The sequence below is a fragment of the Cervus elaphus genome, chromosome 27, assembly GCF_910594005.1.
Source record: "Cervus elaphus chromosome 27, mCerEla1.1, whole genome shotgun sequence".
Lineage (NCBI taxonomy): Eukaryota > Metazoa > Chordata > Mammalia > Artiodactyla > Cervidae > Cervus > Cervus elaphus.
The window spans coordinates 41,338,670-41,357,283 of NC_057841.1; the positions used below are offsets into that span (position 1 = coordinate 41,338,670).

The 18,614-nt window shown below is 36.8% G+C and overlaps 1 protein-coding gene across 6 annotated transcripts in view; it reads right to left on the reverse strand.

Annotated features, from left to right (window-relative positions):
• Positions 1–18,614, reverse strand: part of DLGAP1 (DLG associated protein 1) — a 750,273-nt gene that overhangs the window by 635,097 nt on the left and 96,562 nt on the right. For all 6 annotated transcript variants that reach the window (XM_043888813.1, XM_043888810.1, XM_043888814.1 and 3 more), the window contains exon 2: positions 8,185–8,331. The gene's annotated coding sequence lies outside the window, so the exon portion shown is untranslated. The remainder of the gene's footprint in view (positions 1–8,184; positions 8,332–18,614) is intronic.

Here is an 18,614-nt window from a genome sequence, read left to right on the forward strand (position 1 = left end):
ACAAAGTACAAAAGAGGAGAGGCCACGTAACCCACCAAGACCGTCAGCCCAAGGCAGGGCTGCCTGTCTGCCAGGCTGAACTCCTAAAGCAAACCTACAGTAAACACTCCTCGTGTGTCACCCCAGTAAATCCCCCTTATCTAAGCTAGCTAGAAAGGAACTCTGTTCCTTATAACAAAACGGTCCTATGACATCTAATCTCCTCTTTGCTCATATAAGGTGTTGGCTCAATGGCTAATTCAAAGACTATCATCCACTTGAATTTAGATTGATTTTTATACTAACATTTGAGGGCTTTATATTAGGAGCTGATTGCCAATGCCAATTAATAAAGAAATAAGGAGAGTTATCGGCCAGTCCAAATCAAAAATTAAATCAATACTTAGCTGGTAATCTCATTAACATCACTGATAGTAGTGGAATACTTGCATCCATCTGCTACTCTTTTACGTAAGCAATTTTAGTTTTTTAACATACCTTTTCAGGGCTACAATGAATATCTGTTTAGATGCTATACTTCACAATATTCCTTTCTATATCCTTTGCCACCAGTCTTTCTCCCCACCGTCTCAGTATTTCCTTCCTTTTGTATGTATTTTTTTTAATTATTAGTGGAATCTGAAATAGCACTATATTTATTTTTTTTTTGGATTCTTTTTCTTATTTATTCTGTTCTTTTCTTTATTTTATTTTTTTTTTATTAGTTGGAGGCTAATTACTTCACAACATTTCAGTGGGTTTTGTCATACACTGATATGAATCAGCCATAGATTTAACACGTATTCCCCATCCCGATCCCCCCTCCCACCTCCCTCTCCACCCGATTCCTCTGGGTCTTCCCAGTGCACCAGGCCCAAGCACTTGTCTCATGCATCCCACCTGGGCTGGTGATCTGTTTCACCATAGATAATATACATGCTTTTCTTTTGAAACATCCCACCCTCACCTTCTCCCACAGAGTTCAAAAGTCTGTTCTGTACTTCTGTGTCTCTTTTTCTGTTTTGCATATAGGGTTATCGTTACCATCTTTCTAAATTCCATATATATGTGTTAGTATGCTGTAATGTTCTTTATCTTTCTGGCTTACTTCACTCTGTATAATGGGCTCCAGTTTCACCCATCTCATTAGAACTGATTCAAATGAATTCTTTTTAACGGCTGAGTAATATTCCATGGTGTATATGTACCACAGCTTCCTTATCCATTCATCTGCTGATGGGCATCTAGGTTGCTTCCATGTCCTGGCTATTATAAACAGTGCTGCGATGAACATTGGGGTGCACGTGTCTCTTTCAGATCTGGTTTCCTCAGTGTGTATGCCCAGAAGTGGGATTGCTGGGTCATATGGCAGTTCTAGAAATAGCACTATATTTAAAAACAGAGTTGAAAACTATGAAATAAAATATACTCTGCTGAACTTAATATAATGAATTCTGAACAGTGATCTAATCTTATCACTATGTTTAACACCACTTAAAAACCCACGCAGTCTTAATTCATGGACCACTGAGTATTTTGTGAAACTTTACATTTATTTTCCACTGTTACGGCAATTGCTTTTGAAACTAAAGTCATAAATAACTTCTTGAAAAATTACATTTTAGTTTTATAAAAGATTTAAAAGTATGACCAGGTGTACTTTTATTAGCGAGAATGCAAGGCCCATTAAGGTTGGGCTTTTCATCAATTTTGCTTATTAATGTATCCTTGGTATCTAGGGAAGCACTGGGTACACAGTACACATCTAATAAATACTGCTTGAATAAATGAGTCACAAAATGTGTCACTAGGTAAGAAATAAAAAATAAGACTTTCACGATCGTTACGACACTGACTTGTTATATGACCCTGGGCCTGTACTTGATTATTTTTATCCAGATTTCATTTCCTAAATGTTTATTGAGTGCCTACAATTTGCCAGGAACTCTAGTTGAGAACAAGGACACCAAGATGAACAGATCACAGACCATTCCCTCTAGGAGCTCATGATGAAAGGATCACTGTCAAGTGTGCAGTCTTTGTAGGACAAGATGATAAGTAGGACACACGTTGAATAAATAAAATGTTAAGTGAACTTAGAGCATAGAGCTGCTTATTCTTTAAAATAAGATTATGCAAATAAACTATTTCTTCTATGTAGTCATACATGAATCATTCTACAGGTCACCAAGGTACCAGTCAAGACATTAAAAGGGTCATTTGTTAGATGTAAAAGGTTTAAAATTAGTAGCAGAGCTTTAAAAATATCTTTCTTGTTCATGCATTAAAAATTTCCTTCAAAACAACTTACTATAAGCACTTTACAATTTACATCATGCTGAGACTGATGTCCAACTGATGGAGACAGAAGAGGCTTCTAACACACTGCAGATCATGATCTCCTTTATAATATACACGAAGAAGGTAAGCAAGGTGCTAAAGAGCCTTGACTATGGACTCAGACAAAACTGGGTTTCGATACCACCTCATGAATTTCCACATCATCTAACTCAGTAAGTCAGGACCAGGTTTTTATCTACACCAGAAAAACTATCTCCTTGGTGTCTAGAAACAGAGTTCATAAAGGCAAACTTATGCCTATTATAAATTACCTATCTTTCCTGATCACATATAATATGATCACATATCAATATGATATAAAAGGACATACATTTCACTCCAGTTTCCAATTTATATTATGGAACATAAATAATTTTAATTGACCTCATCAGAACTGCTAAATTTATACAGTCTTTACTATTCCTTGGTTAAAATTTCTCTGACACCAGTGACAGGGAACTCAAGTCTTCTGAATAATCTACCAAGGGTTTAATATTTAACAAAAAGCATTAAATGTCAGTATTTACCATTTACTCTGAACATTCATGTTCTATCCACAAAAATCAGAAATCATCATGTGCTAGATGAAAGGAGACATGTAAGGTGAAGTGTGATATTAAACCCACTGAAAATGCTTATCTTTGTAATTCTTTAAATTGAAAGATTTAACAGAAATTTAGACTCTCTAAACTCCTCTAATAAAAGCTCCCATGTTACTCCACTGGTAACTGCAATATCCACATGTACAATTTCCAAAGAGCCTTAAAGTTCAAACAGACTTTCACGAATATTAACTCATTTAATTCTGACAATAATCCAGTAAAGTGTGTTTGTTAAGGAAAAATAAACTAAATCTCAAGAGGCCAAGAAACTGAGTGGCCAAAAATCAGAGTTAGCAACCTAGTCTTCTGACTTCATGTTCAGAGTTCAGTCCTTCCTTCACACAGACTTAGTTTCAGGGCAAACATAAAAGCTGGAAGATATTTGTGGACCCACTTTATTCTTTGCTTGACAATCACCCTGACTTCTTAATTATATGGTCAGATTTTCAATACACCTGAGTAGATCTTTGAGTAAATATGCCAAGAAACATTTGCCATTCCTAGATAAAATCAACTTTTAGAAAGAATATAAAAGCAAAATTGACCAGATCACAATCTTCTAAAAATTATATTATAAAAGTGAACCTGAATTAGAGAGACTACAGATGAAATGACTCTGCTAGAAAAATTTCTATACTGTTAAAACAATTGGAGTTTTGATACTGTTTAAGAACTAAGGTGAATATGTTTCATAAATATAATTTATTTAATTCCAGGCCTGTATGAAATTCTATGCTCTTTCCTGAGAATTCATACCAAGAATTATGAGTTACTGCTATTATCTATATGCTTTCAGAATAAGAATATAAAAGTAAAATAAGAAAGATGTAGATAAGGGGAAAACTATCAGCTTTCTTATGAAGTAGTCAAAGTCGCTCAGGTTGTGTCCAACTCTTTGCAACCCCATGGACTATACAGTCCATGGAATTCTCCGGGCCAGAATACTGGACTCGGTAGCCTTTCCCTTCTCCAGGGGATCTTCCCAACCCAGGGATCGAACCCATGTCTCTCACATTGCAGGAAGATTGTTTACCAGCTGAGCCACAAGGGAAGCCCAAGAATATACTGGAGTGGGTAGCCTCTTTTCTCCAGGGGGTCTTCCTGACCCAGGAATTAACCCAGGGTCTCCTGCATTGCTGGTGGATTCTTTACCAACTGAGCTATGAGGACTTCCCTGGTAGCTCAACTGGTAAAGAATCTGCCTGTAATGCAGAAGACCCTGGTTTAATTCCTGGGTTGGGAAGATCCTCTGGAGAAGGGATAGCTACCCACTCCAGTTATCTGGCCTGGAGAATTCCATGAACTGTATAGTCCATGGGGTCGCAAAGAGTTGGACATGACTGAGTGACTTTCACTTTCAGTATAAAGTAGAAATAAAAATAAATAAGAACTTAGACTAAGTCGAATGATACATTATACACTTCGAAAAATAAAAAAATCTTAAGTATGAAGTGCTGTCTCTGCAGACTTCCCAACACAATTCAAATTAATGAAACACAACATCTGGGTTATCAGTAAACACTGTAATAAACAATATAAATGCGATTAGGTAATGACTTAATGAGAGGTCACCACACATAAAGTTGGCCTTAAATTTTTGTTAACCATCAATATCAATGGGCTTCCCAGGTGGCTCAATGGCTAAAGATCCACCTGCAATGCAGGAGACACAGGTTCGATCCCTGGGTCAGGAAGGTTCCCTGGAAAAGAAAATGGGAACCCTCTCCAGTATTCTTGCCTGGAGAATCCCATGGACAGAGGATCCTGGCTGGTTACAGTCCTCAGGGTCGCAAAGAGTAGGACACTACTGAAGCGAGTGAGCACACACACAATACCAATACCAAATATTTCGTTTCCTTCAGAACACTGGAGAAGTAACAGGATTTTCCTTCTCAGGAACTGTCCTGGGATACACTAGAAGCATGCAATCAGACACCTCAAGTTTCTCCTTACACCTTTCCCATTCTACGAAAAAAGTCCCAATTTCCATTCCTCCCTTTCCTAGAAAACAATCAAAAGAGTTCTCAGAAACTAAAATAGGATGGATTGTCCAGAAATGTTAAGAAAGTGGCACTGACATGCTTGACACTGTTTACTTCTGTGAGACATCAAACACAAGAGAAATTACTGTTGACCTTACTTCACAGGATATTTTACCCTCAAAAAGTCTCTGATAAAACAGTGAAGGAGAAAACATGATAAAATGAAAGGCAAGACTAAACACTTGGGGATGAAACACACTCCAAAACTGACAATTTCCTCTGATCACCTAATTTTGCAATGGAGTCTTTCTAGAAACACTGAGTGTTTCTATTCAGTAACAATGAGATCACCTAAAACAAATACCCTGCATGTGATAATGTTTGGAATTTAATGGTAGGCAATGAGATTTTTTCTAATTTCTTATTTTTGAACTATAAAAATTATACTGAAAGATATGTAGAAAATACACTAAATGTTTGGATAAACAGTCATAAAGTTCTTCAATTTTAAACATTAGGAAGGAAATATTTTATACTACTAAAGAGAAAGTGGTTTTAAAATTTTGCTGTCTTTTCAGTAAAAAGTTTCTAACTTTTATATATAATTTAAGTCCTTTTTTCTATACAGATACTTGAAGTGGCAAATAAAGTTATAAAAGGTATTCAGATGACTTAATGTTACCTTGTTGCCAACTTTGAAAGATCTCATGATATACTTACTTGTCAAAGCTTCAGTGAAATAATTTCATTACATTGTTCTTGTCAAAAATCTGGTTTAGGCCGAGATTACATAAAAAGGTAAATTAGCTCTACTGAAAATTTACTTTATTGGTTAATCCTACATATGCCATAAATCTTTAGATATATGTTGTTGAAACATTTGATACAGTCTTATTCCTATTTGCTCACACAATTTATTTAAAAACATTTTGGAAATAAAACCAGAAAAAGAAAATAAAATGGAGGAAAAAAAATTTTTTTAATTGATTTTACTGTTTACAACAGTTCATAGTGAACATTATCATGAACCCTGGAGCACAGCTCTGCATGGTCAATATCAGATCATAATATGAAAGAAGCCACTTTTTTCACTTTTCTAAAATTCACTGGTTATTTCAAACCCAGTACTGCATTACGGCAGATAAAACCTGAGTCAGGTAAGGCTGGATTATGGAATCAAGTTCTAAACATTCAGAACCATAGAGATAAGACAGAGTACAAAGTTAGAAAGACTGGATGGATAAAAGAGACAAACTCTGGTATAAAGTATCACCATGAAAATAACAGCATCGTGAAAATTAGATTGGTGTTCAAATGAAATATACTATAATTCGATGGAACAAAATGATGGTGAACCATGTTTTCAAAAGTTAAAAAGTGGTATAAGACTTTGCATATATCAGTATTTTATTAACAACTGCAGAATATTCTGCTTAAAGTTCCACAAATTAAATACTGACATCACAATCACATCAGGAGTAAACAAGTATGTGATTAAGAAGAGGTACAGTAAGCGTAGTAATAGTCCTGGTAACCACATGTATTGAGTACTTCTGTGTCATGCACTGTAACTTACATATTTATTCTGCACAAAAAGTGTCAGATATTCTGTTCCCATTTCAAAGATAAGACTATTTAGAAAAGTTAGACAATTTACCCTGTATTAGATGCTAGAAAGTAGTATATTTGATATCATAAAACTTAAAATACCAATGATCTTGAGAAATATGATACATGACAGCCAACCATCTCCTCTTGAAAAATACAGTAATGTCTTTCCAACTGGGCTGGCCAGGTGAAATTAAGGAAAAATCAACACACTAGGCAGGTTTACAGATGAGAAACTTAAGTCCTCCCAGAGAAAACGATAATAAGATCAGCAGCAGTTGTAGCAGCAGTGTCAGTCGCTCAGCTGTATCCGACTCTTTGCAACCCCACGAAGTATAGCCTCCCAGGCTCTTCCATCCATGGGATTCTCCAAGCAAGAATACTGGAGTGGATTGCCATTTCCTTCTCCAGGGGATCTTCCTGATCCAGGGATCGAACCCAAGTCTCCTGCATTGCTGGCAGATTCTTTACCATCTGAGCCACAGGGAAGATCTAAAGCAGTAGCAGCACTACCAAGGGAGTTGTTGCCAAAAGGTGGCAGTATCAGGACGCAAGCCAGAAAAATTGATCTGTGCCCCTGTGGCCCATGTGATCAGCCACCATGCTATGACCAGGGGCATTTTCACACTTTCAGGCTTCCTAATTTTCATCTCCCAGGCTATGCTCACTAGGATATCTTTATGACACCCCTTCCCCTACATTGCATATGAAATACTTGAAAAACTGTTACACATTGTACATGAATATGCATTCCATGAGGTCTAGTCCATGAAAATGTCTATTTCATTTTCAGAAGTACTGACTCACCTTCAATCTCAGATACCTAAGATGCAGAATAAGTCATATACTTGAGAAGGAAAACGTTTCAATAAACTTTATTTCTCAACATCCATCCACCCAAGATAACTTCACATCATGACCAAAATACCTATTCCATCCCTTCTTTTCTGCCCAGGTACTGGCCACTGGACCATCTTTCTAAGTGATACAGAGCAATCTTGCTCTTCTCTTCTTCTCCCCAAACAATCCCAGCAGTAACTATTCCAACACTGCCACTCAATTCGATTTTACTACCTTTTCCCAGCCTCAATTCTGTTTCAATGATTAACCCCAAATGGACTGACCGGCAATTTAAAAGTACATTGGAACAGAAAGTTTTAACCTTTCAGAAAATGGTATGCAGCAGAAAAGTTACATGCACTAGAAGTACGGGTAAGGAAAGCTCACTGTCAGGGTAGGATTTGCATAAAGATAATCATATTTGGTATATTTTCATCACAACCAATTTCCAAGAGATAGCCTCTCCAATTTCATTACTGTTTTTATAGCAGTAGAAACAGCATAGTTTGTAGCAATTACAGGTTTCATAAAATCAAACGGCAGTTATATTTTAAAAGAAGAATGCTTGTCATGAAATTCCCCTTGCAATAATGTTAACACATTATACTTTACATTAAGTAATAAAAAAATCTTCAAACATATCAGCACACGCTTATCTAATAAATATAGCAATCAATATACCAAAGTCTTTTTATATAAGCCTATATTTTCCCTCCGCCACGGGTCTATTTAGTTATTGTAACTTTCCGACTGATATCAAGGCAGAAATATTTCAGAAGAGGTCATGACAGCAAAAATCATCCTCAAGAGGAAGTAAATATTTAAACTCTTACCTTGTCTTAGTGAGACAAGCAGTATCTGGTCTGCAGCAACCCCATGAATCTGGAATTGAACTGGATGCTTGCTGATCCTTTGGAGAAAGTGTTCCCCAGAACAGGTGTAAGTGGTACTCACAGAAGGCGCTCAACAGCACCATTCACCTGCAACACAAGAAGTGCAAATCTGTTAACCGAGTTTCCAACATTATTTACACACATGAGTAGCAGCCTTACTCTCCTCTTTACACTCACAGCTCAGAGGCAGGCTCATCTAGACATCAAGAGCATGGTCTCCAGGTCAGAGGAACAAACTTCATGTCACAGCCCAGCCACCCATCCTATCTTTTTAAGAAGCTATGTGTGCCCTCCATAGAGGGCTACAAAAAGAATCATGAAATTAATACAAATAAAATGCTTTTAACAGTGATCCATGAAAAGCAGGCATTTTACTCCTCCTCTCTCTTTTTTTTTTCCTGTTCTTGGTTAAAAGTTAGGAAGATTATCATCCATTTACTGAGCACATAATATAAAGCACTCGGTTGGTGCTTTATAGAAATGACATCATTTCATCCTCAGAACAGATGTTACTCCTTTTATTTTATAAATAAGGAGACTGAGATTTGGGGGATTAGCAATATGCTGAAGTTAGACAACAAAGTAGTAGCACTGGCACTTAAACCAGATCTGATGCTCTTCAACATTCTTGTTGCATCTGAGCGCTTTCGTATTGGAGGGGCTGTCTGTCATAGTTTGATGCTCTCCACAGAAAAGCAAACAATATGGCAAATTCAACTATTTAATATAAAGTGCTATTTTTATAAATGCATCTCAAATTTACTAAGTTTTAGGAGATAGACTGATTCAGAAACAAATCAGTAAGTTTCAGCACATGAAACAAACACATTTAAACAACATTCAAAGAAATTTCTCTCCCTCTCTGTAATGGAGGATCTGATTCATGGTGGAATTTACCATCATGAAAAGATAAAAGGCAACTTTTTCAAATTGCTTACAGTCATATTTGCAGAACAATGATGACTGTGTACTAAAGTCAAATTGATAAAAACTATGTTTTTATTATAAAATTAGTATCTTCATTACAGATCTGCAGAGAATAAAAGATAGTTAACACAAATATTTATAAAAATATTTAACTACATCATCATAGTCATTGCTAATAATATGGTGCATTTTCTTCTGGACTATTTTTCTATGGTTTCCTTTTTTTCTAGGTATAATAATACTAAATCTTATTTTCTTAATAGAACATAAATCAAAGTTTTAATAGTTTGTAAATATTTTATATTTACATTTTATATTTTATGGAGGAGGTCCAGTAGCTCTACTATTTTTCACTTTATTATTAGTATTAGCAAATGCAATCAGATGAAATAAATCAAGAATAATAAGTGGTAAAACTATTTCTACTAGTTGATGTGATACCTGGAAAATACTGAAGAATCAATATAAACAGTACTTCAAACAATAAAAGAATTTGGTAAGGCCACAAAAGATGACAATATTCATAAATTAACACCTTCCATAGACACTGCATTATAAATAAGTAACATAACCATAATGAAAAAGATGGGAGACAACAGAACTAACCTAAATAAAACTTCAGAAACAGTGTTCTGATTGTATACCTTAAAGTTGAAGACAAAAAGAACTGTACGCATACTGCACTCTAGTTAAAGATTTGGCTTTTCACAGAGGTATAAAATTGCAATTGTGAAACTACTTCATGTACATTTCCAGACTGAGTTAATAACTACATTGATGATAATGAACATAAAGTTTCTTGGTGTTAAAAACAAGAGCTACTAGAAACAGAAATTGTCTAGAATGAACTCTGTGATGATGGACTAGAATCAGATGAATTAATATGAATTCATCATTATGTGTGTGTGTGTATACACACAGATATAAAACAGATATAGACATGTGTATGTGCACATGTGCATTTATATATACAACTATCTCCTATTTCTGTCAGGGGAGAGAAATCCTAGAAGCAATTGTGAAAATTCATTGAACACACCAAGAACCCAGAACTTGGTTTCCAAGTATCCTTCTTCAATAACAGGAACCCAAAATCCTGGAAGGAAGGCTGATCTCAGGAATGCGTCAGAGATGAGCATGACAAGGGAATGGGACAAGATTAGTCCTCAAGATCCTATGGGGCCAGAAAGTCAGCATGGTGCTCAAATTGTGACGGCAGATCAAAAGGAAGCAGGAGCCAGCCTGAAGGTGCTCCTGGTGGCCAGATGATAATAATGAACTTTATCTCAAGGAATAACAAATATCCTTGAGTTCATACTCCACGTAAGTGACTGAACAAATAAGAATGAGTTAGCTCACTCTTTGAGTAGAATTCAAACTAATAAATACAGAAGGAATGATGCAAATAGAAAAATCAACCTCTCACAACCATCACCATAATAACTGTTACAGAGCCATGAGTCAGTGATGGAGGCTAAAACTGGTGGGCAAAGATACATGAGAAAACAGGATACCTGTATATTTCAAACTGTCTCCCCACAAGATACTTACGAACTACAAAGGGGAAAAAATGTAAATTTATAGTGCAGAAAACTGATAAACTCCGCCTCAGTTAAAGTGATCAAACTTATCACCACCAGGAATAAGGCATGTCAACATCGTTTACCTCCTTATATGACTCACTGAGGTCACACCATCGCTTCTGGGGTATTCTTGCCAAAAATGAGTAATCTAAATTTCATCATGAAGAAACATCAGACAAATCCAAATTGAACAACAATCCTCAAATTTACTGGCCCCCACTCTTCAGAAATGTCAAGGTCATAAAGATAGACAAAGTCTAGAGAAGTTCTTCAAGTCAAAGAATAAAGAGACATGACAGCTAAATACAATATGTCATCCTAGATTTGATCCTGAAATAGGAAAAAGAAATTTGTGGCACAACTGGAAAAATTTAAAGAAGGCTTATAAATGGTACCAATTTTTATAGCTAATATTAATTTCATGATTTTTTAATTGTACTACAGTTACATAAGATGTCAACATGTAGTGAAGCTAGGTGATGAGTTTATACAATCTCTTTGTCCTACTTTTGCAAACATTTTGTAACTCAACTTACTTCAAAATGAAAGTTTAAAAACATTTCAAAAGTACTTGGGAAATGAATACCAGACTAAATTCAAATATAATAGATGAAAGAAATGAATAAAAATGAATAGGAAAACAATTGAGTAGAAGTAAGATATACAATGAAAAAAACCCAACTATGCCAAAATTTGTTTTTTTAAACTCTTCATAAGACAATGAAGGACAATGAAATTGAGCAATACCACATCTCTACAGTAAATAAAAGGGTGTTAGAAATAGCTTTACCATTGGTAACTTATAAAACAGAACAGCTGGAAAGGATGTGGAGAAAAGGGAACCCTCTTGCACTGTTGGTAGAGATATAAACTGATATAGACACTATAGAGAAGGTCCATCTAGTCAAAGCTATGGTTTTTCCAGTAGTCATGTAAGAATGTGACAGTTGGGACTATAAAGAAAGCTGAGCGCCGAAGAATTGTTGCTTTTGAACTGTGGTGTTGGAGAAGACTCTTGAGAGTTCCTTGGACTGCAAGGAGATCCAACCAGTCAATCCTAAAGGAAATCAGTCCTGAATACTCATTGGGAGGACTGATGTTGAAGCTGAAATTCCAACACTTTGGCCACCTGATGTGAAGAACTGACTCGTTAGAAAAGACCCTGAGGCTGGGAAAGATTGAAGGCAGGAAGATAAGGGGACGACAGAGGATGAGATGGCCGAATCACATCACTGACTCGATGGACACGAGTTTGAGCAAGCTTTGGGAGCTGGTGAAGGACAGGGAAGCCTGGCATGCTACAGTCCATGGGGTCGCAAAGAGTTGGACATGACTGAGCGACTGGACTGAACTGGTGGAGAACAGTATGAAGATTTCTTTAGAAAAAAAAAAAAAAACAGGAATAAAACTACCATATGACCCAACAATCTCACTATGGAACATACACCCTGAGAAAATGATAACTGAAAAAGACACATGTACCCCCAATGTTCACTGAAGCACTATTTACAATAGCTAGGACATGGAAGCAACCTATTTCCACTGACAGATGAATGGATAAAGAAGTTGTGGTACATATACACAATGAAATGTTACTCAGCTATTAAAAGGAACAAACTTGAGTCAGTTCTAGCGAGGTGGATGAACATAGAGCCTGTTACAGAGAGTGAAGTAAGATAGGGAAAAATAAATATCATATATTAACGCATATATACAGAATCTAGACAAATGGTACTGATGAACCTACCCGGAGGGCAGCAATAGAGACTCAGACATAGAGAATGGACTTACACACAGCAGGGGCAGGAGAGTGTGGAACTAATTAAGAGAACAGGATTCACATATATACATTACTGTATGAATAAGAGTTAATGGGAAGGTGCCATAGAACACAGAGAGCTCAATCTGGGCTTTGTGACAACCTAGAGGAGTGCGATGGGGTGGAAGGTGGGAGGGAGATTCAACAGGGAGGGAACATATGTATCCTCGTGGCTGATTTATGCTGATATTTGGCAGAAACTAATGCAATAATGTAAAGCAATTATTTTCCAATTAAAATAAATTTAAAAATAAAAAACAGAACAAAGTCAAGAAGTCACCACATACATATGGCTGTCTCGTTTATGACAGAGATGCCATCCCATTAAGTATGGAAAACAACGAATCAACTTTTCCAATAAATAGCACTTGACTGAAAAAGAAAAAAAATGACTACTTTCCCCACACTATATCCAAAATGGAAAAAATAATTCCAAATAGACTGTAGACTAACATGAGAGGTAAAACAAGACAGCTTTGAGAAAAATGACTAAAATTACAAAAACCAAGTGTTGAAAATGATATAAAGGAAGTGGAATTCTTATATGACTGGTCCACGTGTAAACTGGACAGAAGAATCATGAGAGCTGATTTATTCATAAAAGCCAAAACTTAGCATCAAAGCAAATGTCTATCAATAACAGAATCACTTAATAAATCACACCACATTTATAAAATTGACTGCTCTATAACCATAAGGAGCAAACAACTGTTGCCTACTGCATAGAGCAACCAGACATAATACATAGTTACAAAATTCAAAAGAACATAGTTTATCATTCCAATGATATAAACTCAAGAAACCAATGATGCTAATTTATAGTAAAAAAAAAATTCATTATACTGGTTACTTCTGGAAGGTATTAAGCAATCAACAAGGGAGTTCTTTGAGCTGGTGATTCTTTGTCTTCCTATCAGTAGGGGTTATACGGGTGTAGTAACACCTTGTCTTCTTTAAGCTGTACATTTTAACATTCATGTACATGCATGTGTCATATTGCATGTAAGTAATAAATCAGTAAAAATTGAAAGGTTTTTTTTTCTTGAATGAATCCTCTTGTCTTCATTTTCATAGTTTAAATATTTTACCTATCAGACAGAGCTTTCCAAGGGATGCAATTAAAACCAGGTATTAATTTCTGAGAATCCATTTCTCCATCATGTAACAGAAAAAAGGAAAAGAATGGCTTTTTATTGTCCAGCTCCTTTCCTGAAAATAGATGCTTAGCTCTCTGTTCATTACTCTTAAGAGTGAGAGAAGATATCCTGTCTCTTATAGTAAATGCTGACTATTCCATCTGTTCAAAGTGTTTATTTCTTTTCAAAAAAAATTGAGAGAAATGTTATTGGATACTGAACAGTTCAGTACTCTGGGATGTCTTAGGAAAAATATTTTATGTGTACCAAATCTGACTGTTTGAGGAAAAAACAAACTTAAAATGAGGCATAATAAAGTAACGCACTACATTTTTTCTAAATAAATACTTCCAGTTATATAAAGCTACTAGTGCAAAACATATTTAAATTCTCCTTAACATTAAAAAATGTAATCACATTTTCCCTCAATAATTGTGAAATTTCTCGAATTTTCCATTTCCATCAACTCACATTTGTTTGAAATCTCTTTAAACTGTAGTCTTCCATGATTTTTTCTCTGAAAGTCATACTTTTTAAAAAAGTGAATAATAAACTTTTAATAGACTAAATAATAAACTTTCCTTTTCTTTCCAGATTTCACACTCTGTCCCAGAAGACAAAATGCTACAATATTTCTAAAGACACACTTGACATAGGAAAGGCAGCGACTAGTCACAGAGGTACTGACATCTACCAAGAGCATATAAGATGTTCAAGGTCTCCATCAGCCTCTATACTACTCACAGGTCCTATAATACAGTGTCTTGAACATGGCCAGGTACCAATATATATTTTTTCTAAATTCCATAAGGGAAACACATAAGGCAAAAAGCAAAAGTTCAATTACAAGCAATATCTTCTATGAAGAGAAAAAACTGGGAAACACATACACAGTCAAGTATAAAAAGCAAAATAATACAATAACTCCAATCTGGCAGTTGGGATATGTTCCCATTATCTAGAAATTTTACTTATTTATCACCCTTCTGTTCAACACCATTGCCATGTAAGTGAGGTATTACTGTCTATTCCTAAAATGTCATTGCCAGACCCAGGAACAAAAAAAGAACTGTCATAGGACCATTTCAGTTCAGTTCCTGTCGTGTCCAACTCTGCGACCCATGGACTGCAGCAGGCCAGGCTTCCATGTCCATCACCAACTCCCAGAGCTTGCTCAAATTCATGTCCATCAAGTCAGTGATGCCATCCAACCATCTCATCCTCTGTCATCCCCTTCTCCATCTGCAATGATTTTGGAACCCAAGAAAATAAAGCCTCTCACTGTTTCCCCATCTATTTCCCATGAAATGATGGGACTGGATGCCATGATCTTAGCTTTCTGAATTCTGAGTTTTAAGCCAACTTTTTCACTCTCCTCTTTCACTTTCATCAAGAGGCTCTTTAGTTCCTCTTTGCTTTCTGCCATAAGGATGGTGTCATCTGCACCTGAGGTTATTGATATTTCTCCTGGCAGTCTTGATTCCAGATCTCCCATGATGTACCCTGCATATAAGTTAAATAAATAGGGTGACAATCTATAGCCTTGATGTACTCCTTTCCCAATTTGGAAACAGTCTGTTGTTCCATTTCTGGTTGTTTCTTGTCTTGCATGCAGATTTCTCAGGAGGCAGGTTAGGTGGTCTGGTATTCCCATATCTTTAAGAATTTTCCACAGTTTCTTGCGATCCACACAGTCAAAGGCTTTAGCATAGTCAACGAAGGAGAAGTAGATGTTTATCTGGAATTCTCTTGCTTTTTCTATGACCCAACGGATGTTGGCAATTTTATCTTTGGTTCCTCTGCCTTTTCTAAATCCAGTTTAAACATAGGACCATTTGGGAAATCTTATTTCCCCTAGAACTTTGATAGAGTTTCATAACATATAAATATTTTGGTCCATTATATTTCAATGGTCCTCTTTTGAATTTTGATCTACTCTTTTCACATAGAGAAGGAAATGGCAACCCTTTCCAGTATTCTTACTTGGAAAATTCCATGGACAGAGGAGCCTGGCAGGCTACAATCCATGGGGGTCTCAAAGAGTCAGACACGACTGAGCAACTAACACTTTTGCTTTTCTACTCTTTTTCACAAAATAGAGTTTCTCAGTTTCTCTGAGTTCAATTCTTCCTAAGCCATTACCAATGTTTCAATTTGCAGGCTGGATCTAACTACTGAAGCATTTATCAGAACCCAGGTAGCAACGTGTTATTATCTTACTAATTAATGCGCCCCAGGAGACTCTGGAATGAATATAGGCCACTCTGCACAAATAATGACCACTGAAATCATAGCCCTGACACCCGTAAGGCTGCACACCCTAATACAGTCCATTTCATTAGGACTTTAGTAAAAGATGAAGAGGCTAACCCAAGAAACCTGCAGAGCAGCATCAAGATGATATGGGCTTGTGGCTATAAGGAAAAGTTACCTTAAAACACAGTCCCCAGTTCTGCCTTTATGATTCTGATAGTGATGCAAATGCCACAGAAAGAAATATTAAAGAAGAATTACATAATCCTCTCTCAACCAATTGTTAGCTTGTTTGCTGTATATTTAAACACTGCCACAGGCTTCTAGTGGCTGGCAACTCACACTGTGGGAAATGTCACTGGCTTTTGCTATTCTACTAGCTGTGCTCCCCGGAGCAGAAAATTAAGCCTGACATATTTGGGGGAGGACTTTTCTGGTTTGTAAGAACTTAGAAAAATAGCCATACTTATTTATTCCAGGGTCACATTTATAAGTTCTTGGTTGCGCTGAGATAAACAATTTTAATACACGTGCTAAGTTCTTAGTTCCCTCCCTAAGGCAAACAGATTTTCATTTCTAACTTTAAAAGAAACACACAGACAGAAAAAGAAAATACTTTTGTATCTACATATATGTATGTCTTACGTATATGTGAAAATAAAAAAATCAATATCTAAAATGATACATTTCTGCTTCAGTTTATTCTGACGTCTCCTGAATAAAGTCTAAGTATTATAACTAGTCACTTATCAAAATATTAGCATTTCATGATGAATAACTTAGATTTGATGCACAAATATGATAGAATCATGAATTTCAGGCATACTTAAATTTACTTTGTTTCATACATTATTTGAATCGTGCTATAATGTAAGACTAATGATCTCTCTTTAGTTGGAGGTTTTTGCATATTTGCAACATTTAGATGCATTTTTTCCATCTGTTATAGGTGACATGTAGTTCTACCACAGGAATCACACAGGCTACCTGACCAAACTTAATTTACAAATGTGGAATAAAACTATGAGTTACTGAAATGAGCCATAGAGTAAGATCCTCACTGAAGAAAAATACAGTAGTGTTTCTGGAAAAGTTTCTGGAAAACCACAGACTTAATCATTCAGAGGCATCTGTCAACTTCAACAAAACAAGGACATACCTCCCTATCTCTTGCCAAATTTCTTTTTCCCCAACTTTGTTCTTTCATGCAATCTCAAAGAAAGTAACTGTATCGGGCATCTAGATTCTATCTATAATAGGGACAAACAAACCTGACTCCACACTGGATCTGTTTCTTTTACTTTAACCTTTATATTCTATTACTTTTTAAGTAATAGGGAGCTCAAATCCAGTGCTCTGTAACAACCTAGAGGGGTGGGATGGGGTGGGAGGGATGTCCAAGAGTGAGGGGACATATATATATTGTTGATTCACACTGATATTTGGCAGAAATCGGCACAGAATTGTAAAGCAATTATCCTCCAATCAAAAAAAAATGTAGTCTAATTGCTTGAAATATTCAAGATAGCCAATTCTCAAGACTCTCACCTTTAAAGGTATAACACTTTTCCATTCCTGAAGAGACAAAAAGTTGCAGAATAGAGAATAACATGTGCCCGGCTGGAGGTTGACAGGCACATCATGACCTAACCTAGGAGGGCAGTGGCAAGAACAAAGGATTCCAGCACCAAGAAGTTTGCAACAACCAACCACACCTTCTCTCCCTCTTGGCCTTTAAAAATGCTTTGCTGCTTCAAGGAGTTTGGGGTTTGGGGTGTGAGCCACCCATCTCCTTGTATGGCCTTGCAATAAACCTTTCTTTGCCCCAAACCTTGGTGTTTCAGTGTGTTTGGCCTCACTGCGTACTGGGCACACACATGCATTTGGTAACGTATCCGTCACATGGCAGGTCCATTTTATTATACGTGACAAGAATTACAGCCTTTGGAGAAAAAAAGGTCCCAAAGCTCTGTCTCTCCCCAGCTCCTCATGTTTGTGCAAAGCCAGCAGTCTCACAGCACTGCTTTCTCTCACCGTGGCTTGGAAAGACATCCTCTGTCTTTTTAAAGTTCTATTGATCAAGCTAATGACATTTACTCAGCACCTGCTGAGCAAAAGTCACAGTTCCACCTGCTCTAAGGACACAGAAACGCACAGGCCACGGCATGGCTTTCCTTCAACAAAGATGAATGTCCTCTGATTGCTGTTTTATAAAGTAGCCCTGGATGCCTGACATGTCCTTCCGGTCCTAGCAGCCAAAAAAGTCTCTCATCCACTTACCCACACCTGTCATCTTGTCTTTCCCATCTTGCTCACTCGCGTGTTTGCTCCATCGTGTCTGACTCTTTGTGACCCCATGGACTGTAGCCCACTAGGCTCTTCTGTCCGTGGAATTTTCCAGAGAAAAATACTGGAGTGGGCTGCCATCTCCAGGGAATCTTCCCAAGGGGAGAATCTCCAGGGGATCCAGGAGATCAAACCCACATCTCTGCCGTCTCCTGCACCGGCAGGTGGATTCTTTACCACTGAGCCACCTGGTAAGCCCTGTCTTTCCCGTAAGTGTTTCCATCCGAATGAAGATCAGCCAGCATTCCCTCCACCAACCACCACCATTCAATCTGTACATGCTCTTCTCTTCAGACAGACAGTGAT